The sequence below is a fragment of the Papio anubis genome, chromosome 10, assembly GCF_008728515.1.
Source record: "Papio anubis isolate 15944 chromosome 10, Panubis1.0, whole genome shotgun sequence".
NCBI classification, from domain to species: Eukaryota; Metazoa; Chordata; class Mammalia; order Primates; family Cercopithecidae; genus Papio; species Papio anubis.
The window spans coordinates 13,056,313-13,083,297 of record NC_044985.1 but is presented as its reverse complement, the minus strand read 5'-3'; the positions used below and the strand labels follow the sequence as shown (position 1 = coordinate 13,083,297).

Genomic DNA, 26,985 nt, shown 5'->3' with positions numbered 1-26,985 from the left:
TTTGCTGCCATGACACCAAACAATTCACCTCCTTAAGCTCTTTCAAAGAAGGAGCACTGGCAGAATGTCACCTCCTTAGAGTACAATCCTCTAGTCTTGATTGTGAAGAAAAGAGAGAAGGAGTCAAGGCTCAGGGCCTACCAGTCTGGCACTCACCTCATGTGCTCAGCTCTTCATCTCAACCTGATTTGTGTACTATCCTGAGAGTCACAATAGACACTGCATTGTCTGGTCAGCAGAAAGGGAACAAAGGAATAGGCCAGGTATATTTGGATTGGCAGCAACCCCAGATGATACACAGTACTTAACATTCATACAATTAGAACAAAATATGTTCTGTCTAGTGAAAAGACGAAAAGAATTAAAAAGTACAGAAAATAAAAAATACAAAATAAGATAGCAAATGTAACACATAATATTTAAGAAATCAGAAAAAAAAAAATAGGGTAAATTGCCCATCAAAAGACATTGATTCCCAGAGGGCATTAAACAAACAATAAAAAAAAAGAACCAAAAATATGTCTTCTGAAATATGTCAAAAGAATGGAAGGTGATGAGAAAATGGAAAATAATGAAAAAATATATCTGAAAATTATGTTAAAAAACTAATTTTAATATCTGACAATAAATAATTCAAAACAAAAAAAGTTACAAGGCTGAACAAGTACATTATATATAAATAAGGAAAGATTATTCCTGAAATAAAATTCATTATGAATATGATACATTGAACAATATAGTCTCAAATCACATCAAGCAATAACTGAAAAATTCAGAAGAAACTAAATCAATAAAAATATTATTGTAACACATTCTCCTTGGAACATAATAGGTGAAGCAGGCAAAAATAGCAAGAAGGCAGACAATCTGGATACCAGAATATTCATACTTAGAATAATTTGAATACTATTTTTTTATAATTTATTGACTTCTCAAAGAAATTACTCATCCACTAGGTAACAAAAGGAACTGTTAATAAATTTCAAAGAATAAACACCATATCTACTATATCCTCTGTTCCTATATTATTAACATAAAAATTAATAGTGGTGAAAAAGAAAAAAGATAAAAGATAAAAATTCTCAATGTCTCAAAACTAAATAAAATATTGTTTAATAATATGGGCTTCAACAATAAATTACAAAACACTTAAAAGTAATCACTAAAAGAACACTAAGTCAAAATGTATATAACTCAACTAAAGCAGTATTTGGAAGAAAGTTTATAGTTTTCAGTATATTTACTGGGAAATGGAAATGATTGGAAACAAATGGGCTTAGTATTAACATTTTAAAGCAGGAAAAATGAACAAAAATATACCCAAAATTAAAGTAGGAAATTATCGGGGGAACCCTCCCCCAGTATCTCAACATAGGTTTTTTCTATTTTCCATAAGTGTCAGCCAACTGAGAAATAAAGAGAAAGAGTACAAAGAGAGGAATTTTACAGCTAGGCCACTAGGGGTGACATCACATATCGGTAGGATCATGATGCCCACCCAAGCCTCAAAACCAGCAGTTTTTTATTAAGGGTATCAAAAGGGGAGAGGGTGTATGAACAGGGAGTAGGTCACAAAGATCACATGCTTCACAGGGCAAAAAGTGGAACAAAGATCACATGCTTCTGAGGAAACAGGACAAACGGCAAACGGCAGAACTCCTGATTAGGGTCTATGTTCAGCAGTGCACATATTGTCTTGATAAACATCTTAACAGAAAACAGGGTTCAAGAGCAGGTCTGACCAAAACTTTACCAGGATGGAGTTTCCCAATCCTAGTAAACCTGAGGGTACTGCAGGAGACCAGGGCATATCGCAGTCCTTATCTCAACCGCATAGGGCAGACATTTCCAGAGTGGCCATTTATAGACCTCCCCCCAGGAATGAATTCCTTTCCCAGAGTATTAATATCAATATTCCTTGCTAGGAAAAGAATTTAGTGATATCTTCCCTACTTGCACATCCGTTTATAGGCTCTCTGCAAGAAGAAAAATATGACTCTTTTTGCCTGACCCCACAAGCAGTGAGACCTTATGGTTATCTTCCCTTGTTCCCTAAAAATCGCTGTTATTCTGTTCTTTTTCAAGGTGCACTTACTTCATATTGTTCAAACACACATGTTTTACAATCAATTTGTTCAGTTAACACAATTATCACAGTGGTCCTGAGGTGACGTACGTCCTCAGCTTACGAAGATAACAGGATTAAGAGATTAAAGACAGACATAAGAAATTATAAAAGTATTATTTGGGAACTGATAAATATCCATATTAAAACAAAATCTTCACAGTTTATGTTCCTCTGCCATGGCTCCAGCTGGTCCCTCCATTCAGGGTCCCTGACTTCCCGCAACAAGAAATAAATAATGGAAAACATAGAAATCAATGACTAAGAGAACAGAAGATGCATGAGATCAACAAAACTAAAGTGATTTATTTGAAGGGATTAATAGCATCTGGAAGATCTCTGAAAAGAGAATTCAAGAAAAAAAAAAGTGAATATGTAAACAAAAAATGAAAACAGAAAGATATAAAAATTACTTCATAAAGATTAGTTTCAAAAATGAAACACTGTTGTATGCAGCTGCGTGCTAAAAATATGGAAACATATGAACACTAATTCTAAACTAATTTATGTGCATAGACCCCCGAATCATGAAATTGCTTACTGATACTAATTATTAGCTAATTAAAGCTAAAACTGGTTAAAAATTAATACATCAGGATCAAATAGAATGCATTTCAGGAATGCAAAAGTGCTTTGACATTAGAAAATCTATCAATGTGAATAAGATCATTAATTCAACATATACAGTGATAGTATTTGATGAAATTTCAATACTTTAAAAGTTCAAAGCAAGCTGGGAATACAATAGGTGTTCTTTAACTTAAAAAGATCATATAACAAAAAATTTACATCAAATATTATACTTAAAGGTGAACTTTAGATGGGTTTTTATTCATATTCAAAAAAAAAAAACAAGGATAGCTCCTATCTAGCTAATGCTCCAGATGGTTCTATAAATGTAGTAATTGCAATTAGACAAGCAAAAGAAAGTAATACTCATAAGAATAGAATAGGAAAAAATAAAATATCCATTTTTTCTGCAGAAAATCTGATTATCTGCACAAATAAATCAACAGAATCAGTAAAACATTAGAACTCACAGAAGGGTTTGGTAATGTTTTCAGACTTAAAGTATGAAAATTACTGTTTTTTCTGCACTATTTTTAATCAACTAGAAAATAAGATAACATTCATAATCACCAACAATGATAAATTATCTAGAAATAAACTCAATAAAAATACATTAGGTTCATATGGAAATCTTCTCTGACTACCAAATATATGAGGGGGTCTCATACATGAGTGAAATTTTATTCTCCTGTATGGAACAACTTAAAATCATGAAGATGACAATTCTCTTCAAATTTATCTAAAATTCAATGTGCTCCTAAGAAAAATTTCTATTTTCTATGAACTTGACAACATATTCTAAAAGTAACATAGAAAAATAAAAGTTAATGAAATCTAAGTTGACCAAGAGAAAACAGAGAGGGAATGTGTCCCATCTGATGGTTAAATGAGACTATAAAGCAAAGTAATAAAAAGCACATCGCAGTTGCAAGAAAAAAAAAAAAAGACAAACATAGTCCCATGGAAAAGAAGGCCTCAGAAACAAATCCTTGTATATATGGGAACATGACTCAATGTAAAGATTATTTCCTCAAAAGAAAACTGACTCATTGTATGGAGAAAAATAAAAACAGATTCTTACTTCACACCAATGATGGAATGTGGAAAATTAGAGATGGGAGAATAGCTTGAGCCCAGGAGTTCGAGACCAGCCTGGATGACATAATGAGACCCCATTCTCTACTAAAAAAAAAAAAAGGAATTTTTTTCATTTTACTTTTGAAACAATGAAGTAGCAATATTTAAGAACATTTTAAAATGGAAAAATAAGTATAATGCCACCACACTAACAAAATCTCATTTACTTTAGTGTATTCTTCTCTAGCGCAAGTCCTTTTATCAATATCATCTGTCTCACTGACATCATCACCTATGGATCTTATTGTAAACTGTCATGAACAACATTATGTGATGTTTCTGTCCGTATAAATTTTCTAAAGCAGATTCTCTTTGTCGGGCATAGTAACTGTTAGAGAGAAGGTCACTTTATACATGGACTAGAGAATCTAGAGAGACCTAGCCTGCCTTTGCTGTGACACAGCATCTGAAATCTCTGTTCTACCACTGAAATACTGTTCCCAAAGAGCAGTTGTTTTCAATTCCAACCAATCCCTCCACCAGTTTTATTCTAGTCCCTTTTGGTTCCTCAAGGTCAAAATTATACTTTTCAGAAATTCCAAAGGAAAATGACCATTTGGTACAGTAGGAAGAGATAAAAGGGAGAGAGGAGAGAGGAAAAAAGTGAATAAAGTAAGAGAATAAAGCTAAATCTGTACAGTCTTCAGTGGCTAAGTCAGAATTATTGGTCAGAAGTTCAAAAGTATTATGAATAAGCTAGATGTTTGGTGACTTCATGATTTTCTAAAGGCTACCTGTGCAAATGGCAGCAGGTTCTATTGCCAGGAGAGGATGTGTATTTGCTAAAAATGAAACAAAAATAAAAATAATTTCTAGGACTAAGATCTTATCTATGGAGAGAACAAATTTTCTATAGAGAGATTCAGCAAATCTGCCCCAGCGCATCTGAGATCACACTGAAAAACAAATGAGCAATGCCTCCCCTTGTGTTCTACTGACATCCTAATCAGACCTCCCCAAAGGCAGCTTATCACAACAGCTCCTAGTGCTTGCACCTACCTCCCCCACCCCCACCAGAGAGCAGACTCTTTTCCATCCTAAACGAGTTGGGAAGAACTCCAAGCTCTTTACAGAGTTTGGATGCAGCCAGTAGTTCTCTACCCTGGTTGCACATCGCTGTCACTGGGAGGCTGGAGGGAAGGGAGTAGGTCTGTAAAAATTAATTAGGCTTGGGGCACGCATCATGAGTTAAATCACAAGGACTAAAGATGGGGCTCAGACATCTAGACTTAAAAAGTTCTCCAGGTAATCCTAATGTGCAGCCAGGTTTGAGAATCACTGAGTTACGCTGAAGGCAATGAAACTGCTCAACAGACAGGAGTGGGAAGAAGGATCCCTCAGGCTGGTGAAAAGCTGCAGCCTGTACCACAGCCACACACCTAATTTCATAAGGCTTGTATCATTCTCTTCTTGTGCAGATTGTCTTCCACAAGATCAGATTTTCCAAAATCAGCCTTTTTGGTAATTCATTCTCTTCATTGATTAAACTCCCATTCTGCCTTCTGGCAAAAATCCTGATCTAATCAATGATTTTCTGGAGGCTACCTGTGAAAACAGAAGGCAGGTTCTATGGCCAGGAGAGGATATGTATTTGCTAAAAATGAAACAAAAATAAAAAGAAATTCTAGGACTAAGATTTCATCTATGGAGAGAGAATAAATTTGCTATAGACAGATTTAGCAAACCTGCTTAGATTTTGTCACTTTAAGGAATTCTCACTCATTTCAAGTCATGTGTAAGTCCGTTCAGGTTACTTGCCCTCTTTGCTCTCCCTAGGTGAGGTTTATGTCTGGGGAAAAGACGAGCTAGAGAAGTGAGAAAATAGGCACCAGGACCTATGCCCTACTGTGCTGGGGTTCTTTAAGAGGCAAAATTGTACTATTTTATATTTCAGTTAAAAAGTCTCCCTCCCACTGAAATGTTGTGTACTGTTGGCCTACAGTCCCATGTCTCTCCAAGACTACATCCTCTGGCATAATAGTGAGCGTCCCTTCCTCTCCTTTCTCCTCTGCTCCCCAGTTCTTCTCCCCATCTTTCTTCCTCCCCTCTTCTTCCTCCTTTTCTTGTTCCTCTTCCTCTTTCTTTATCCTCCTCCTTCTCCTCCTTTCTCTTCTTTCTCTCTCTGTCACTCTCTCTCCTCCACGCCTCCGTCCCCTTTTATGAGTGCTAGGAAACCTAGGAAAATTCCAGCTGTTGTCTTGAATGAACAGAAACTTCTGCCCCAAATTATCTCCCCCCATCATTCACACCTTTACTTTGCTGTCTGTAGCAAATATGAAAGATGACCTCCTTCTAGAATTTTAGATAGTAATAGGACCAGACCGTCATTCTATTGCACTCCATTTTGGCATAGAGGAGTTTATCATGAAATTGCTATCCCACTTGACTTCAGTGTAAAGGGTGAGGCACAGGCCTTCTCTACACTTGAGTTCTACACTTAAAAAGCATGCTCTAGAATCTCCCCCAGAACTTGGCTCAGAGTTACAAGGATGGAAAGAAGAGCTCCTAACTTTTTATTTCACTCTCTTGTTTCTCCTCTGACATCTCCTACTCTCCATAATTTAAATGATTCTGTCTAGTGGGGTGGGAAAGTAGAAGAACTTCCCTTGAAATTGCTTCACCCAAAACATTCCTGGGTATAACTGAGATTAACCCTTTGAATGTAAAAAACAAGAATGTGGTAAATGAAATAGAGATGGATGGAGAATCTCATACATTAACTAATGTCAAAATCGCATTCTGCTACACACTTAATACTTGAATTAACGTTTTTACAACTCTTACAAATAGGTATCTTTATCCTAGATAAGAAAATTAAGGTCAATATCTAATATGTAGAATGTTTTCATCAGGAAGTGATAAATACCAAGTTTTGTTTAGTGCCTTTTTCTCATAAAATTCAATGTTGTCCCCTCATTCCCTCGAAACAAGCTCTGTGGGCCTCCCGAAGAACTGCCAAATTGGATTTTCCGGGAAGCAATAAAAAGGGCTTTAACAAATACATTAGGCAATTTTGTTGCACACTAAACTGTGAGAACCACTGCCAAGTAATCTATTACTTGAGGGTTGTTCATATTTTTCTAGCTAGCAGTCAGCTTGAATCCATTCTCAGTAGCAGTTGAAAGGAGATGGCCTCTTTTCTGAAGAACTGGTGATAATGTAGTAAATAGAAAGTTAAGATGCTTTTTTCATTTATGTTTTGCAAGAAAACTCAGTGTTTATATCTAAGATATTATTCACAGTTAAAAGTAATGGAAGTGACTAATAGGACACTAAAAAATTAAGCTATTAAATCGCTGATTGGCACTAGGACTATGCTAAGAATTATATTAGGTATGACTTCTCACAAGAACCCTGTGGCATATATAGTATTAATTGTCTTATAGATGAGAAAGGTAATGTTTATATAGAATATAGCCTAATATCATATCATGCATTTATTTATTTATTTATTTATTTATTTATTTTTTGTTTTGAGACGGAGTCTCGCTCTGTCGCCCAGGCTGGAGTGCAGTGGCCGGATCTCTGCTCACTGCAAGCTCCACCTCCCGGGTTCACACCATTCTCCTGCCTCAGCCTCCTGGATAGCTGGGACTACAGGCGCCCACCACCACGCCCAGCTAGTTTTTTTGTGTGTGTGTATTTTTTTTTTTTTTTTCAGTAGAGACGGGGTTTCACCGTGTTAGCCAGGATGGTCTCGATCTCCTGACCTTGTGATCCACCCCTCTCGGCCTCCCAAAGTGCTGGGATTACAGGCTTGAGCCACCGCGCCCGGCCATATCATGCATTTAATAATTGAACAGTTATTAAAATTCAGTTCCAACATCTTTATACATTTTCTGGTTACATTTTCTTGAGAGTCAGACTTCCTTTTTCTGAGATCAGTCTCAGATATTAAAAAAAGAAAAGAAAAAGAAATAAAGAAGGAAGGAAGGAAAGAAGGAAGGCAGAGAGGAAGGAAGGGAGAAAGAAAGGAAAATCTTTAACAGTTGTATAGAATGTATGTGTATTAAGTACCAGAGTATAGTGCAATTTAAAATCTTTCCAGAAGCTGACTGTTCTTCCCTTGATGCCATCTCCTCCTAGAGCATGACTTTATTTGCTTGTTATATTCACAAATGTCCATTTTGTATTTATAAATTCTTTTTGATTACGATGAAGCCTCCCTGGAAAAAAAGGTTAAAAAATATACAGCTTCTCAAACTGTGGACCACATGGCCCAAGAATGAGAATTGGCATGTTGGGTTCAAACACTGAATTTCAGTGTGACAGGCTAGGATTTTCTCTCAGTTTGTTTGTTTTCATGAAGAAGGGAAATAAAGAATATTTACCCAGTATGCAGCATGTGTGAAAAGTCTGTTTCTGTTACAAAGCGGAATAATTTAAAAGTGCATGCTCTTTTCTGCGAAGTCCAGCCTATATATAAATCAATAGAGCAGAAATGTAGTAAGAGAGGTAAATTAGATTTTGTAAAAAGGTCAAGCTCCATTGGTCTGACCAGAAATATTATATCGGCATCTATGAATGCCATTGTTTGGGGGCTTGGTTTGCTCAGATATTGATGAAATTCAATAATACATTGTTTTTATCTATCCCAAAGATAAATTCTATATTGGCCCTTCATTGACATCACCCAGAAGTCACTGCACCAATCAACCATTTCTGCAGCTTCATCCTACATTCTCTTCAGATTTGATCCAGCCAGGATTTATGGATATCAATCAATGCTTCCTGTATAGATACTATAGACCACAGTTCTATGATACTGAGTCTTCTCCCTAATCATTATTTTATTAAGAATAATGAAAGTGTATAAGGTAATCAAATAAAATGACTGATTTTTTTCTTCATTCCAAAAGGTATCAGAATTCATACATCCACATTAAAGATTCCCTTTCCGAGCAGGGAATAAATAATATTATCGATCCACAAAATGTTGTAGAAGCCTCTTTTGGAAATGGATTTAGAACTATTTCTAAACCACACATGGAACTTATCTTAATGTTGTATAGTCACACCATTTAGATCCAAATTTGTTTATTCACCTTGTACTACCTCTGAAATCACAAAGAATGACTGCCAATGTGGTTACTCCAGTGGAACTCTGAGGACAATTCCAGAATCAGAGCTCCTCTCCTCTAACTGCTGGGAGCAACTGGTCATAAGCACATGGCTAGGAAGCTAAAGTTTGGAAATGAACAGTGTTCATCTGGAAGTAGTATTTCTTTTCATCGCCATTTACAAAAAATAAAAAATAAAAATGAAGAGCCCAGTTTGGCTTTAAAGGCGAATTAGCTCCAGACTAGCTAGAATGATTCCCAAATAAAATCTAGAAATAAGACATTTTTATGAAATACAAACCGCAACCAGAATGGAAAATGAGAAGGGCATTGGTTCACAATTTATTTTCGAACCCTTTCTATCTATGTATGAGGTGCGTGGAAGGCACACACTAAATATACAGAAAATCAGTGAGAAAACAGGGGCAGGGAAATGAGTTTCCATGAGTCAATGTTCAAGGCAAGTTCAATTTATGTTGTTAAATGAATGAATAAATGTATGAATGATATTTTTATTTTTCAAATACATTGAATGCATTAAAACTTACACTTCCAGAATGGGAGATGAAAGAATTGAGCCAGTTTTGCTTTTATCAGTCAAAAAGAAGCAAGAATACAAAGGCTTATGGTAAGAGGGACACCTGACTGAGGTATGGGGACTGTAAGTGCCCTTTGTAGGCCTCCAGGGCATCCTTACAATAGGACAAATATGGGTTCTGGTTCCAGCAGACTTGGATCTTGCCTCAGTTCTGCCACTCACTGACTGCGAAGTCCTTTAACCTCTATAGGCTTTAGTTTCCTCACCTGTAGTATAGATAGAATGAAGCTTCCCCTGTAAGGCTGTTGAAAATATTTTAAAAGGTAATGTAATGGGCAATAATGTATTACATACTGGCACTGCCATGTAATACATGTCCCAACAGATTATTTCACCCAATAGACAGGAGGAACGTGGGCCCTAAATCCCAAACAGGGAGCTTCAGACATATCTAGTCTTGTTCTAGCAATGCTGACAGTGAGAGGAAATATGGTTTAAAATTCGAAAAAAAACTATTTAAGGTAATGAATAGAAAAACACAAAGATTTGTTCATTATAGTTCTGCACACTGTACCTCAGCCTTCATACCATTATAGTCTTAAAAGATGCAATTAGGACAAATTAATGAAAGAAAACTTAGAAAAGTGTCCTTGAGGAAGATTCGTGTAATTCCCTCCTTCACATTCTACACCTTTGTGTTCAAACATCCCCCACCATGAAATCTTAAAAACCCTGTCTAAAATAGCTCCCTTCTGCCTCCTAAACCTGCCTTCATTTTCTTCATAGCTCCTATCTCTACGTGACCGTATTTTCTACTTTTGTTTGTTTTGTCTGTCTCCCACTCCAGAATATAAGCTTCTGAGGACATATAGTAGTCACTCAATTATTTGCTGAATAAATGTTAATAAGCCGAAAAGTAAATTCCAAAGAATTATGAATGATTATTAAAGGAATATGGATAGTTTTTGAAATATATCTCTAAGTTTCAAAGTGAAGCCACGTAAATAGGTTTAAAAGACCCATAGGCTGAGAGAGAGGAAACTCAAATGAGCTCAAGTCCTGTCACTAGCTTAACTGAATGGTTTGGAAAAACGTTCCTTTTGAGCTTCATTTTATAACCCACAAAATGAAGATATTTCACTAAATAATTCTTTAGGAGTCTCTTACTGCTGTTGTTTTCTTATGTTGAAATTCCATGACTGGCAGAAGGAAGGGATGGCAGGGATGTGCAGACTGCAGACAGGAGCAAGTATGTTTGCCAAACAGGACACTACATTGAAGCTCACAGCTGGCTTTTTCCTGAGTGGCTCGGCTTTTAGGCACTGCCTTCCATAGACAGAAAATGCTTCTGGGTATCAGGATCCCCATACAAGCCCAGCTGTAGTTTGAAATAGTGATGTTGGCCACATCACCTAAGTACCTTCTATTCTTACTATTTTTTCTATCTTTTCTGTAAGGCATAGCTTCTTGCATATGAAGTCAAAGCTCTGTCTGCAGAGACCATGCTATATCTGCCTATATATAGCAACCAACAAATGGATATTAAATGTACAATCCATGTAACCTAGATTTCAGTTTTCTCTGGTGTCTCGTGTATTTTATGATCAGCATACTTATTAAGCACTCTCAAACTACTTTATTAGTTCTCTCTCACCTTTCAGAAGCTTCTCATTGCCTTTCCTTAGCAAATTTATTTTCCTGTCTGCGTCCAGGACTCTGCAATTGGATCCAAATGTGTTTCATTTGTTTCTAACTAAAATGCCATGCATTTTCACATGACTTTTGCCACCTCTTAATATCAGCTCGTTTCTTTCCTCCGTCACCTTCCTCTTTCAATATGCACTTTCTTCCACTTTAATTTCTCTCCCACGGAACTCACTGATTAGCTGATGAGGCTTCAGGTTTCACTGGCTGTGTATAACTTGTTCATTCCCCAGCCGCTTGGCATGGAATTACTCTCGATCAGAGCAGTTGTGCACTCAACGAGCCACAGACAGTGGAAGACTTCAGCAGGCAGTCAACAGATCGTGCATGCTGTCAAATTAATGTGCTTGAACAAGTGCGGAGAGCCACGTATTTCCTCACGTGGTGTTATTCCAGTATGTATGTAGCATGCCTTACGTATCCTTTTTTTTTTTTCTATTGGATATTTGAAGAGCTTATGGTAGAATTTCTTAGCACTACTTGTATGTAGTTTCTCTGTCAGTCTTCCTATAGTTGCTAATCTTTGTCTCTAAAAAATCAAGGCCCTTATAAGATACACATAAAACAGAGTCTGGAGTCAGAGGATAGACAGATAAACAAGAAGTGACCTGAGGAGTTTTCTAGCTCAGATACCTGGTTTGTCAGCTAAGGAAACCAAGCACAGCAAGGAAGCAGAGGTACAGCTATTTAGCCAAGGTACCTCTCGAATCAGTACCTTAATTATTCCCAGTAGTAGCTACATCAAAAATTCAATCAAAGAGATATTGGATAGTTGAGCTGAGAGAACTCAGTAAGCTTTTGACAAAACAAGGGTTCAAATTTATATGAAGCTGGCAGATTTGTAGGCTACTAGTGCATCACAAGCAAAAGAACCCTGTGTGTGAAAGGTAAAAGAATGAAGATAGATGTGCAGTATTCCTGCTGATGATTAAAAAGGAAGAGATTTGCATGGGACCTGCTGTTAGCATCTCAACTGGACCTGGGTTGGGTTCAGGTTGGAACCAATCTGCCAGCAGTGCTGTTAATGGTCATTGCTGAGGTTTCTGAGAAACACTTGGTCAGAGAGTTCTCATCGTTGAGCTTAATTTCTTTCCTTTTCCAAAAAGTTTTTATTATATAAAATATGTAAATATGCACACTTGCATATCTGTGTTGATTTTACACACTGGGAATATGGAATTCTCTTCTGCAGTTTGGCTTTTTTCACTCAGCAAATATACACCTGCTATCTTGCCAGATGACGTACATCTAGCTCCTCTTTATTCTTTGCAATGGCCGCATAGTATTCCAGGGTTTATATAACCATAATCAATATAGTCACTTTCTAAACAGTCTTTTCTAATAATATAAATAATGCATGCTCTTATTAACAAAAATAATTTGAATAAAGAAACAGAAGTGAAAGAATCTTCCTTTCTGTCAACCATGTTCATACTCCTTTCTCTCAACCATGCTCATATCTCATACTGAGATAACTATGCCAAGACAGTTTTCAGTTGTTTTAATCTTCATGTTTATGACTTTAGATAAAATACTTATCTTAGCCATCTATTTGTATTTACCAACTTGAGAGTATCCAATTACCTTCTATTCTTATAATTTTGTCTATCTTTTCTGTAAGGCATAACTTCTTGCATATATAAGCCATGTTCTGTTATCAAGAATTAGGAATTTAGTCTAGGTAATCTTCCTTTGCTTCCCTTCTCATGCTCAATGCACTCCTTATTTTCTGTGTTAGTATATTTATATTTTCAATGTTCATAATGTTTAAATTTTAATGTATCTATAACTTAATCTCATACTTTAGGATGTGGTGAAAACTCATTTAGAAGATCAACATTTTTATTACTATGACTTTGAAATTTTATGCCATAACAATTTACTGAAGAAAATGTTTTTAAGTAATTTTATTCAAACTATATAAAATTTTCTTTCTCATTTATATTACTTCCTTTGGGACATAGTCAACTGCCACTGCTCCTTGTATCTAATGTCATCCGTTCCCCAGAATTAATTTTTCTTTCTTTTTTTCCTGAAGCTCTAAAGTACACATTTTCATATAAAATGTCTAGCAGAAAATTTTTTTATATTCTTATATGTTCAGCATCGTTTTTATACTTTGCTCTTAAGTTTGTTTGAGGACATTCATAGAAATAGAATTCTAGGTTCAAATGTTTTCTAATCAATTTTAAAGATATTAGAATATTGTATTCTTGTATTCAACCTGTTATCAGTCTGATTCTTAATGCATTGTAAATAACATGATCTTCTTTATTCTTTACTTTCTGAAATGATGAGTAGTCAAAATTTGTATACTTGTTTTGTCATAGTTAGATTCCGGTTAAAGGACATATTCTGTTCTCTAACAGCCTTTAATCTTTGATGGCCTGTGCCTGAAGTAATTTTCACACTGGAGAGATTACAAAGTAGCAATTTTCTAAATTGTTCATTCCTTCCATTTAAAGAAGCTATTTTTTTCTTCTCTCTCTCTCTCTCTCTGTCTCGCTCTCTCACATACACACAGTATATATCGATATCTAAGATATGCATATACATATACATGTATATCTTAACTATCAACAAGTGCTCATGAAATTATTTTTATTCAATATGTTACCATCTGATTTCTGATTCCAGTACTGGGGAAGTAATTTGTTTTGGACTAACCCTTTTACAGATAACAACTAAAAACAAGGGGAGAAATATGATAATAACTCTTTGGAATCTCTGCAGGCAGAAATTACAGATCTGATTCTTGATAGCTAAGAACCACAATGAATGAGACCCAAGTTCATTCAGCTTTTCCCCAGATGGCATCCCTAGACACAGGGCATTGAAAACCTAAACTTCAAGAAAAGAGCCCCAGTGTTGTTGGTCTGAAGAATCCAAGAAAGTATTTAAGATGACCAGAGTTGCACAAAATTGAGCAGAAAATCCCCAAAATGGGGAAATCTCAAAGACCTCAAAGTCTCCATATAAACTCTCCTCAAATCTTTGGCCATGTTTTAAAGAAACCAGAGACACCAAAGAAAAAATGAGTGAAAGTCTGAGACAGCTGAGGTTTCAACAGATGGACACACAATTTGAAGTTTAAGTCTTATCAAATTAGAGGGGCTTGACAAATACTTTGAGCTTTTCATTGAAACTTTTTAAGGTCCATATCTTAGAATTAAAGATTACATAAAAGGTACACTGAGAGGTATTTAGGTAAATATTTTAAAAACTATTTTTATGTTCTTAATTCTTTAAAAACAAATTGACTCATGACAGCAAAAATAACAACGTATTTTGGAGTTATAACATGTAGAAGTAAACTTCATGATAACAATAGCACAAAAGATAAGAGAAGATGCAAACTGAGTTATTTGGTTGTAAATGAGGCTTAATTATAAATGGCATAATATTATATTACTATTTTTAAAAATATTTTCCCATTGCAATTCAAAATTAAAATCAATTTGGTATGTAGTTTTATTTTTTCTGTTACTTCCTGAGATTTTAATATCAATGTTGTACTTTCCTTGTGTAAATACTGTTTTATACTCTGGAAATATCTATTTAGCATTGAGATTACCTAGTCTGAAATTTTGGTAAAATTTTCCTATGAAACAATCTGGGTCTGAAGCAGTTTTGGAGGGTAGATTTTATTGTTGCTATTGTTTGCTTCTTCTTTTTGTTTTCATGGAAATTTGCATATTTAAGGCTTTAATCCATACGGGGGTCAATTTTTAAAACTTGTATATATGTAGCAAAATCTTATTTTAATCCAGGTTTTCAAATTTGTTTATATGACACACAATTTTAATTTCCTCTTTTCCTTCTTATTTTATATTCTGTTTATATGTGCATTTTCCTTTTATTCAACATGACATTAGTTTTTGGGTTATCTACTTTTTAAAATTTTTTTTCCAAATGACTAATACTTTGACTAGTTCTTCTGTTATTTTTATTATTTCTTCTTGTGCATTAACTAATTTTCTTTTACAAGTTTTTGAATTGAATATAGTTTTTTATTCATTATATGAGTGAAATTTATTATTAATATAAGTATAAAAAGCTATGAAATTTTATCTGATAATTGATTCAATTGCATCCTATAAATTTTGACATACTATGCTTTTATTTTCATTTTTTATTGCATATATGTTTTGTATTTTCTCTATTATCCAAGAATGTTTTGATAGACGGGTAATTTTGTTTTATAATTTATTTTGTTTTCTTTTTTTCAGTTTGTTTTGTGTCTAGTATATTATGTTTTACAAAATATTTTATGTGTACTTAAAAAGAAGGGGTGTTTTCTATCAAAGAGTGTACATTTGGTATATGTCCATAGGTATTCTAGTAAACTAGCCCCTAGGATAAAAGAAAAGAAAAGCCCTAATTATAGCATTTTGCCAATTTCTGTTGGGCACTATGGCCAGTTTCAGATGACTACCATATACTGTCAACTGAATATGGAATTGGGAAAAGATGTGTAGAATCAGTTTTCACCTGCCATACTGTATGGGCCAGTTCAAACACAGCAGACATAACTCATTGACCTTGTGTTTAGGCTTTCAATAGGCTTACTTATTTTTTATTTTACCTGATCTGTCTTGAACTTAGAATTAGTTCTTAAAATTTCCTATTATTATTTTTATTTGTTTTAGTCAGTTTCTGCTTATATAGCTCCTGTAGTTTCTGCTTTATGAAGGCAAATGCCATATTACATGATGCATCGTATTCATAGCTGTTCTAGCATTACTTTGCATTGTTATCTTAAGTAGTATAACTATGCTCTTCTTTATCTCTTATACTGCTTTTGGGCCTGAATTTTATATTGTCTGATATCAGGATTGCAATCCCTATTTCTTTATTGTTTCCATTTATATGGTACACATTTAGCCGTGCCTTTATTTTCTCACATTTCTGAATCACTTTGTTTTAGGCATGCCTTTTGTTTATAGCATAGAGCTGAAGTTTTTCGTTATTGTTGTTGTTTCTTTTTTTGTTTATTTTTTGCTAAGCCAATTTGAAAATTGTTTCCTTTAAGTAGTTAAAGCATTTGTATTTATATTATTATGTGACTAAAAAGTTTGGTCTCAACCTGGATGGTATTAAGTTATATTTACAGTGGGTATTAGGTTACATTAACTACTTTTTTATATGCTTTTAGTGAGGAAAACCTAAGTTTTACTTCTTGGTTTATCAGCTTTAAGTAATATCCTTTCACTTCTGCTTATAATTATCATTCAATGTAGCAATCACTAAGAGATGATCCTATGTGCCCTTTTCTTCCTTCCATTCTGATTTTTAAATTGAATTATTTCTGTTTTATTTTCTGAATACATTACATTTACTTCCTCTTCTTCCACTCATGTATCTGCTTTTGAATTAACCTTACACGTATATTAAATATATCTAATGCTCATTACCATTCCTTTTGATGAGACTGTCCTAGTTATCTCTTGGTTTGATGAAGTTTGACCTGCAGTATATTCTTCAAAAATAAATCTGGAGTGAAGTATTTCCTGGGTTCCTCCAGGTTAAGACAGTTTTTCTATAGCCCTGATTCTTAAGCAACAGAGAATTCCCTCTGGAGCACAGTGGCTGTGGTTTTTGGGGACTTGTGCTTCCTCAGAACCTCACACGGTGCCCGACACAAAGTAGGCAATCAACAACTATGAGTTAAATTAAAGAACAATGTTGTCTATAAGTTTAATCAATGGTAAGATCCACTCTGCAATGTATGTTGTCATCCATATAAAGGATCCTGGAAAATATAAGGCTGTACATGACATTTTTAGTTTAATCATATTGTGATTAGAGCATGTGTCCTCAGCCATCCAGGCAATTAAACAACTGTGTCATTGTCACTTAGAATCACAATGCAACAGTTATACTTTGTCCTTGAAAAGGGTCTAAATACGTATGTGTCCTTGATCAATTCATAGTATACCTTCCACCTAAAAGAAGGATTTTTCTCTACAGTGTATCCCCTCCGTTAAAGTAAAGATAAAACATCACTGAATATATCTACGGGAGAGATTTTCAGCTCATGACAATTGGATCTTCATTTCTCACCAGTCAGGGACTAAGATCTGTGCTCAGCTTCCAGCTACACTGCTTTGGAGACTATTTTCAAGGGAACATGTATTACTCAAAAAGAACAAGAAAATTTGAGAGCAAGTGCTGTAGAATAAACATAGTGGGTCAGAAGCATATCCAGGATGGAGAGAGCACAGCACATAAGGATCTGACTTTTCAATTAACTGTAAATTAGAGAGAAATCTACAGCAATGTAACAAGAAAAGAAACAAATACCTAGCTTACTCAGATGACTGGCACAAAAATCAGACGAGGGTAGTTCTAGCAGGAGACATTTCGTAAATTCCAGCCTCCAGCTTGGCTGATTGAGGAAATAAAACCGCTGGTACACAATCTCCTCTGTGAAAGGCAAAAGGGAGAGGACATAATATTTATTAAGCATCAGTGGTATACCACGTATTGCATTGGAACATTCGTACACATTTTATTTCTTAATGCTCATGACAACCTTGTGAAGTAAGTGGTACCATGAGTCCCTTTTTTAAAATAAAGAAGCCGAAGTAACCAAACATTAATTTACTTTCCCAAGGTCACAGACCTAACAATTGTTGGCAAAGCTGAGACTTACATTCAGCTCTGAAAAAAAGCCCTTACTTTTGTCTGGCTTACATTTCCACATTTTTACTTTTTTTTCTTACTCCTTCACTGTTTCTTAATTTCAGAAAGACCAGGAAGACCAATAAAATTAGGCGGTTAAAGATGAGGATGAAGACTGTTAACATAGATATTCATGGGCTAGAGAAGCTCTGATTGCTCCAGAGGAAGGAGACTGGACCACCTCCTTCTGAGTCACCAGATGGCCATCACACCAAAGCCAGAGCAGAGTCTTCTTCAGGTGCAGGATTGATAGTGGTCTCTTTTCCATAATGAGCCAGCGCATTTTAAATTATGGAATTGTAGAGATTTTTATGTCTCTATATTTTTCAACATTTTACCAGCAAGACACTTTGTTCAAGGTAAAGATTACAAGGAAAAATATTCAGTACAGCATAGGACTTGAGATCAGAGGCCCTGGAACCATATCCCACCACTTACTAGCTAGGTTACCCTGAGCAAGTTACTTAACCTACCACTGTCCTGCTTTCCTTGTCTGCAAATTGCAGAAAATCATACTACGTAGTTGTAGAGTTGTGAAGATTAAATTAAACTAAATCAGTTAATACCTATGAAGTAGGCAGGGCAGAGCTTGACACGTACTAAGGCATTCATTGGTTGAAGGAAAGTTGGCTATGCTTGGAATCCTGAATGATGACAATTCCTTTACAGAATCCTTTAAGACTCCGCAAAGCACAATCGTAAAGCATTGTTTTCAACTCTCTCACTTCCAGCTGAAGTAACTGGAGTTAAGAAGATAAAAGTTACTTAGCCATGGCCACATAGCTAATTACTAACAAGCTACAATTACTAACAAGCTGAACCCAGATCAGCTTACTTCATATAAAGAGTTCCCCTCTACTTTTTCTTTTTTTTTTTTCTTTTGAGACAGGGTCTCACTCTGTCACTCAGACTAGACTGCAGTGACAAAAAAAAAAAAAAAACTTACTGCAACCCCAACCTCCTTCACTCAAGTGATCCTCCTGCCTCAGCCTGCCATGTAGCTGGGACCACAGGCACACGCCACCATGCTTGGCCAATGTTTTTTTTTTTGTATTTTTGGTAGAGACAGGTCTCACTTTATTTTCCAGGCTAGTCTCAAACTCCTGAGCTCAAGCAATCCTCCTGCCTTGACCTCCCAAAGTGCTGGGATTGCAGGTGTGAGCCACTGCACTCAGCCCACATTTTATTTATCTGCATACTATTGTTTTGTCTTCCAGGATACACTTTCTAAATAAATATGGTATGTGTATATCATATATATGTGTGTGTGTCTATATATGCATTTAGTATGTACATATCCCATACAGAGAAGGCTTATACTATTTTACTTATTAATTCCATATGTTAATAATTTATAAAAATAGAATTCCAATAAATACGTGGCTGGTAAGCCAGAAAAGCCTAATAAGTTATTGCCGTAAATATGCTGTAAACCTACTTGACCCCTCATTCCTGCCAGGGTATTTATCCCCTTTTATTGCATATATCAAACTCTGGCACCTGAATCCAGAGTTTCCTTAAGTGGTCAGACATAACACAGAAACAGAATAATGAACTCTTTATCCATCTTCATGCATCCAAAACCAAAAGAAGAGCTTTCTAACACATTTAGTAAAGTTCAGGGGCACTAGGACCAGGCAGTTTTACAGGTGAAGTTTATCAGGCTATAAAACAATAAAATAATCTCTCCTGTATTAAAAACCATTGCAGAAACTACAAAAATATAAGATGTATTAAAAATGAGATGAAAGTAAAGAAAATGTGTTAACTAATTTCAATTATTATACTTATTACTTATTACATCTTGTAAATATTATTTATAATCTTAAATTTTATTATATACTCAAGTAATCTTTGATGTCCTTTAAAAACGTTTTGTATTTTTCTCATAGATGTCCTGCATAAATTTGTAATATTTATTCTGAGAAACGGTGTATTTTTGTTGCAATGTTTAATGAGACTGTTAAAAATGAAAATTCTAACATAAAGTACTCTTACGTATAATTCACCATAGAAAAAGTAAAATTCATGTTCCAACATCAGAAAATTTATTGGCATCATATTAAGAGAGTAAAAAGGAAAAATCATATCTTCTCAATGCACACAGGAAAAAGTATTCAATAAAATGCAACAGCCATTTATAATAAAACTCTAAACTCTGAGTAAATTAAGAATGGCAAAGCAGTGTTTTCACCTGATAAAGGACATCAAAAGTCTCTACTTGATATTTGTATAACAGTGAAACTTCAAAATGTTCCCATTCAGACTAGGAAATAAAGATGCCCCCTGCCCTTTCTATTCTGTTTTCCATTTTAGAATCAATATTACACCAATGATTCTGACCAATGCCATAAGTCAAAAGAAAGCAAAATAACGATGTCAAGATTTAAAAATTAGGACAAAAATATCAATTTGTACAAATTTATGATTATTACTAGAACAAATTCAAGAGAATATACAGATAAACTGTTGACATTAACATTTAACAAGATTGCTACAAACCAATAATATCCTTATATATTAATAGTGGTAAAATATAACCAATTACATATAATTGATAATAACCAAGTGTCAAAAACATAACATTAAACAAAAACCCTAGGTTATAGAGTAACACATGTAATAATCTATAATTTTTAAAAGGTTTATATTATTTGGGGGCATATAGATAAGTAGATAAAAGTATAAAAGTGGCTGGGTGCAGTGGCTCACACCTGTAATCCCAGCACTTTGGGAGGCTGGGGTAGGTGGACCATCTGAGGTCTGGAGTTTGAGACCCGCCTGGCCAACATGATAAAACCCTGCCTCTACTAAAAATACAAAAAATTAGCTGGACGTGATGGCAGGTGCCTGTAATCCCAGCTACTCCAGAGGCTGAGGCAGGAGAATCACTTGAACCCAGGAGGCAGAGGTTTCAGTAAGTCGAGATCGCATCACTGCACTCCAGCCTGGGCAACAAGAACGAAACTCCATCTTAAAAAAAAAAAAAAAAGTGTAAAAGCGTGCATGAATACCATACCCAAAAAATCAGTCAAGGATCATCTGTAGGAAAGGAGAATGGGAAGGAAATGGGTGCAGAGAGAGAAATACAGGAGGAAACTGTTTTAGTAAAACGTTCTTTAAAAAGATTGGATAAAGTTACGTGGGGTAAACGGAGCCATTATGTTTGTCTCTATACTTCTCATATATCCATAATATTTTAGATTCTTTTACTGTTGAAGAAAAAAGTAAAGAAGTGCTATAAGGGAAAATGTATGTTAAAAATTTTAAGTGGTATTAGCCTTTCAACACAGGTGTACATACAGATTACAAGTTCCTGCTGGAGTGGGGGAAACTTTATCTTACCCTCCTCAGGCAAGAACAATCTGCAGCTTTAGAAAATGGCATAAGACATCCTTGAAAAAGAAGACGATCATGTCCTTTGCAGGAACACAGATGGAGGTGGAGGTCATTATCCTAAACAACATTATCCTTATCCCAGTGTAGGGACAGAAAACCAGATACTGCATGTTCTCACTTCTAAGTGGAAGCTAAATGATAAGAGTACATGGACACAAACAGGGGAACACCAGACACAGGGGCTTACTTGAAATTGGAGAGTAGGGAGAGGGAAAGGATCAGAAAAAATAACTTTCAGGTAGTAGGGTTAGTACCAGGATGATGAAATAATCTATACACCAAACCCCCGTGACATGAGTTTACCTAGATAACAAACCTGCACATCTACCCCTGAACCTAAAAAAAAAAAAAAAAAAAAAAAGTTAAAGAAAAGAAAATGGCATAAAGTACAGAGGTGTCCACACCTTTGCCCGTAATTCATCTTTCAAAGCTGCCAGAGAAACCCACAGGCCAGCACACCCGCCAGAGCAGGTGAGATCTGTGTGTCTGGGGCCCCTTTCCCCTCTGACCATGGATTATTGCTTTTCTTCCTTCCCCAGAGGAAACCAGCAGATCAATGGATACACTGCTGGATGGAGACAAATGACTTCATTGCTTAGAAAATAAATGACTTTCACTAAATGTTCTTTGCTTCTCTAGTTTCGCGTTGTTGTCATTCTTCCTGTCCTCAGAATTTGTCGGTGTCATTAAACACTGTAAGTTTCTGAATATTTAGAGAAGATGGAGTACATGCCCACTATCTCCCACTGTTTAATAGAAATACTGCAGACAAATCCATTTAGTCTGTACTGTGATCCATCATGGAGACACAGAGTTATCTTTCCACAGTCTTTCCTATGTGACCTTATACACAAAATATCTCTGCCCTTGGGGTATAGGACAGCCCAAACAAGGTCCCTCGAGACAGACAGAATGTAATATGTGGCATTATACTCAACAGTATTCAGAAAGCATCCACTGGATAAAACACGCTAGACAAGCAGGATCAGAGAAGTACATCTGAGCAACCTAATGCTGAGACGCAAGATTTCAAGACTCTATCAGCAAGACCCACATCAGGATGATTAAGCGGTGATCAATGGATACAGTTCTTTTGCCACTCACATTGCAATGGTTTCTAAACTTGCCCTACAGTATCGTTCAAATCAATCATTCGTTGACACCTCCAGTCAAAGTTGAAAAAAAAATCAATTTCTGCCATGTTGGTTAAGTTCCATCTCACCTCTTGGCACCTATAGATACTCAGGCACTTAGGTGGAATGGGGAGGGCTCTCATTTAGTCTTGGCTGTTGGCATCACCAGTGCTCCTGCTGCCACTGAGGATCCTGCTCCTGGCATATTCTATTAGCTGTTGGGCCCTGATGCTCTGGGCTGACTTGGGGATGGCTTCACTGTGGTCTTTCTTGCTGATTACAGACTAGGCAACCCTGAAGTCCATCCTTTTATTTCATATCCCATTGCACTATGCAGCCATCCAATTTTCCATTAGATTTCCCAGGAAATGTCCCTCTTTCCTTCTTGGATTTAGCCACTTCTAGCCCCTGATTTTCTTTCTTCCTCACCATGGGTCTCCACTGCCCAAATGAAAGAAGTGTTAATGAAGAGGAAGGGTGCTTAATAGGTGCCTAGAACATTCTGTTGTTCATCCTGAAACACATAAGCATATGGAAATTGAGCATCTGTATATTTCAGGTGCCTACTTCACATGATGGGAGGTTTTAATTAAATCTATGGTTAATAAATCACTGTTTTTGGAACACTTAGAACAACCTTTCAGCATAATCCTTTGGACAGCCTTGCAGCTGCCTCAGAAGTCAAGGCATAGCCAAGTGGGCTCTAACTTCCCACGTTCTCCCTTTGAACCAGAGAAGTTTTTCTTAGTTTACATAATTTATATAAATTTCAGTTAATGAAAAGAATATATTTTGTTTCCCTTTGTTGAATAGATGTGCAGATTTGCAGACTACTCTCGATGAACTGATCTCCATGCGTTCATAACTGATTTCCATGGATGTCCAAAGGAGGTGTGTGTTGTTAAAACATCAGCCAGGCACTATAACATCTATAAATCTGTGTAAGGTTTGACTCCTAGCCTTTACCACACCTGCAAGTTTCTGTGCTAGTACTGACTGTAGGGCATATTTTCAACTATAGCATTTTCTCTTTAGAGACACTGCCAAATTTACTTGAATAGAAATTGAGTCATGGAAGACTATCCAATGCACCTTTTTAAAGTAGTGAATTGAGGGTTCTTTTTTAAGGGTAAATATAGCCCCACTTTCACATACACTGTAATCAGAAACCAAACACTACTGGGAGAAAATGTAAAAACATAAGAGACTGTGACATCACATGTACCTCCACATAGCTGTCTCAGGTAAAGTCATAAGAGCAAAGATTTGCTGGAGGTCTGTTGCAGCCAACTGCATTACCATCTTCTTCTGTTAAATTTGGTCTGCTTTTACCTGATCCCTGACTTGATACCTATTTTCTATGAAACATTGTGAAGAAGAAAAAATTCCCAGCAGCAAATCCAGCCAGTTTCACTGGCTCGTAAAGAAATTCCCGTTTCTATAGCTGCGTTTTATGAGTGAAAGCACTTTCTCTCTGAGAATTCTAATTCTCTCCTTTGTCAGAGATATTGGAAGTTGATTTCCATAGATTTGCAGTAGACAGTGATTTGTAGGTTGCTCTATAGAAAAGCCCTTTGGGGGTTTTCTAATAAAGGTAGTACAACAAATGCTGAAACCACGCCAGAAGATCAGGCATAACAATTTACTATCATCCATGTGCCCTTAGAGAAGACCTAAAGAGATTAGAAGACATCTGGAAAGGGAGGCCCAAGGATGCTAGATATTACAGCTTCTGGACATCTGAAAATTAGAATATAACCATGTTCATTTTTGTATTGTGCTGATAACGTTATCTGATTTCTATGGATATCTGGTTTATCTGCCTCTGGAAAGAGAGCAGCTGTCTAGCCTGTGGCTCCAAAGCGGACATGCTCCAAGTACTGAGTAATGAAGGAAGATCAGTCAATTTGTAGTGTCTCTGAAATGCTGCTTCAAGGCCACTTCCGTTTTCTGCCTTTAAAGACATAACTAATTGGTGAGATCCAACAAATAAGAGAGTGGTTATGCGGGCACCTTAAGACCTGCTAAATGAGGAGACCCTACTCCTCTCCTTGAAGGAAATCTTATTTAATTTGTAAAATAAAATTCTAAGGCTCTCCAAGCATATGAATGGACTTTCTTCTCTGCCAGGTAATTTTTAACATTTAACCTGAAAGACTGTTTCAGGCCATGACAGGAAGTGGGTGTCGGACATGTCTCGTTATTCCTCTCCAGAGTTAACATCAACGAAGACCTTTAAGTCTGATAAGAAGCATTTATAATCTATTCTCTTTGAAGCCTGCTAATCTGCATGATTAAACTTTGGTCTCTAAAACCTCTTATCGTGTACCCAGATATTCTCGTTCAATTAATCCCAGGTATTTAGATAAACTCAACCAATTGTCAACCAGAAAACTTTAAATCTACCTGTAACCTGAAAGCCCCCACATCGAGTTGCCCTGCCTTTCTGGACCGAACCAATGTATTTCTTAAATGCATTTGATTGATGTCTCATGTCTCCCTAAAATTTATAAAATCAAACTGCACCCTGACCACCTTGGCCACATGTTCTCTGGATCTCGTGTGGGCTGTGTCAAGGACCATGGTCACTCATATTTGGGTCAGAAGAAATCCCTTCAAATATTTACAGAGTTTTACCCTTTTCGTTGACAAAATCCTTTTAATTGGAACCTCTGAATATTTCCAAATATCATGAGAAAAATACTAGTTGAAACATGTTGTGTGTTGTTTTGTTTTGTTTTTCATAGTCCTATCATTCCCTAAAAATTACATTGCTTAGCAGTATTTGAAGTTTTATCATATATAGGAAAGGTATTTGTTTGAATATCCAAAATTCATTCTGTCACTTAGAATTATATCCACCTGCATCTGAGAGAAACCTCACAGCACTAACTACATTGAATAGGGGTTTCTGTTTCTAATGTGACAAGTAGTTGGGACATAAGCAGGTTACACAGGTGCAGTGGTTTCACAAGGCTACCAGGAACTCGTGTTCTTCTATCTTTCTTTTCTACCATTGTGTTAGGATGCCTTTCATCCTGTAGTGACGAGACGGTTAATCCACCTGCATTTGTGTTCCAGGAAGGAAATTAGAGACATGTGTGAAAGGTGAAATGTATGTGACAGCCAGGTCATTATTTTACTCAGGAAAACAGTAGCTCTTATGGAATTTCCACTCAGCCAATACGTCTTAGATGACAATATTAGGATGCAGCACCATCCCCAGTTGCAAGGAATTCTGAAGAGGAAAGTTTTTGGTTTTAAACTGGACATATTGCCATCCTCACAATATCATAAAATTTGGGGTAAGAAATAAGATTCTAAATGTTGGGTAAGAAAGTAGCAGTATCTAATACAGTCTGCCCTTTGAGCTACATACATGCCCTTTCAAAGGAGACAGTCTCAAAATCTCATCCAGTTTCTTAATCCTGTTCAAAGTCCAGATTTCTGGGTGATGTAAACTCCTCTCTGCCTGGATAAAATGAAGTTCCTATGGTCTCTTGATGTTTAAGATTAAAAGACAAGTTATCACCTCATATCTGATATGCAATGGTGGAAAAGGAGACATATAGCAATAACATGTATTTCCATTTGGAGAAAGGGATGATGGGAAACAAATATTCCTGTTGCACAGAAATACTGAGCACTCTAAGATGTGCTTAGGTTTTTTTTTTTTTTTTTTTTGACAGAGTCTTGCTCTGTTGCCCAGGTTGGAGTACAGTGGCGTGATCTCGGGTCACTGCAAGCTCCGCCTCCCGGGTTCACGCCATTCTCCTGCCTCAGCCTCCCAAGTAGCTGGGACGACAGGTGCCCACCACTACGCCCAGCTAATTTTGTGTATTTTTAGTAGAGACGGGGTTTCACCGTGTTAGCCAGGATGGTCTGGATCTCCTGACCTCGTGATCTGCCTGCCTCGACCTCCCAAAGAGCTAGGATTACAGGCCTGAGCCACCGCACCTGGCGGATGTGCTTAGGTATTCTAACAGGATTCCAATCTGCTGTTTGGAATCTCATTCATTCATTGTCTAACACTGTCTTGGTTCTGGCCTCTAGGAAGGATACTTTTAGTCTGTTAAACTCCAAGGCAACATTTAAAATAGGAATTAGAGAATCCCAACCTCTTAACCCCAGGGATTTCAATGCTTTTGTGACTTTATTGCAGATTGAATTTAGAGGTCTAGGGTTGAACATAGGCAAGCCTGGATTTTTATGTGGTTTTACCAAAAACTTAATAAATTGCATGTTATGTGCAGGTAAAATCTTGCACAGACCCTCTCTTTTAACCCAAACACTCCTGTCTTTTGTCAACTAACTTGTGAATTCTGCCTGTCCCCCTAGCCCTTCACTTGGTAACCAGTACTTACCATGAGGCAGTGCAAAATATGCTCCATTCAGAAAGCATCCTCTTTGCCTGTCAGCTTATGTCCTGGCAGAAATTAAAGATGTTTGTGGCTGGAGCCACAACCTAATTTCTCGCCAAGGCCCACTAGCTCATAACAGTGCTTATAATGGCTTATGTTTAACGTACAGGCTTAATATTATGGAGCTCTTAGTCAGTTTATGCTTCAAGCCACAAGCAGAAATCACCTCACTTAGCAAGGCTGTGTTTTCTTCCTATGTGAAACATCTTCATGG

General features: G+C 36.3%; 1 long non-coding RNA gene across 4 annotated transcripts in view; it reads right to left on the bottom strand.

Moving 5' to 3' along the window:
• LOC110740845 overlaps nt 1-26,985 on the bottom strand; it is a 551,890-nt gene that overhangs the window by 155,623 nt on the left and 369,282 nt on the right. For 2 of the 4 annotated variants that reach the window (XR_002516034.2, XR_002516035.2), the window contains exon 6: nt 17,438-17,560. This is a non-coding gene — a long non-coding RNA (uncharacterized LOC110740845). Of the gene's footprint in view, nt 1-11,557; nt 17,561-26,985 lie in introns of those variants that run through there. The other 2 variants (XR_004176478.1, XR_004176477.1) reach the window with 2 other exon arrangements.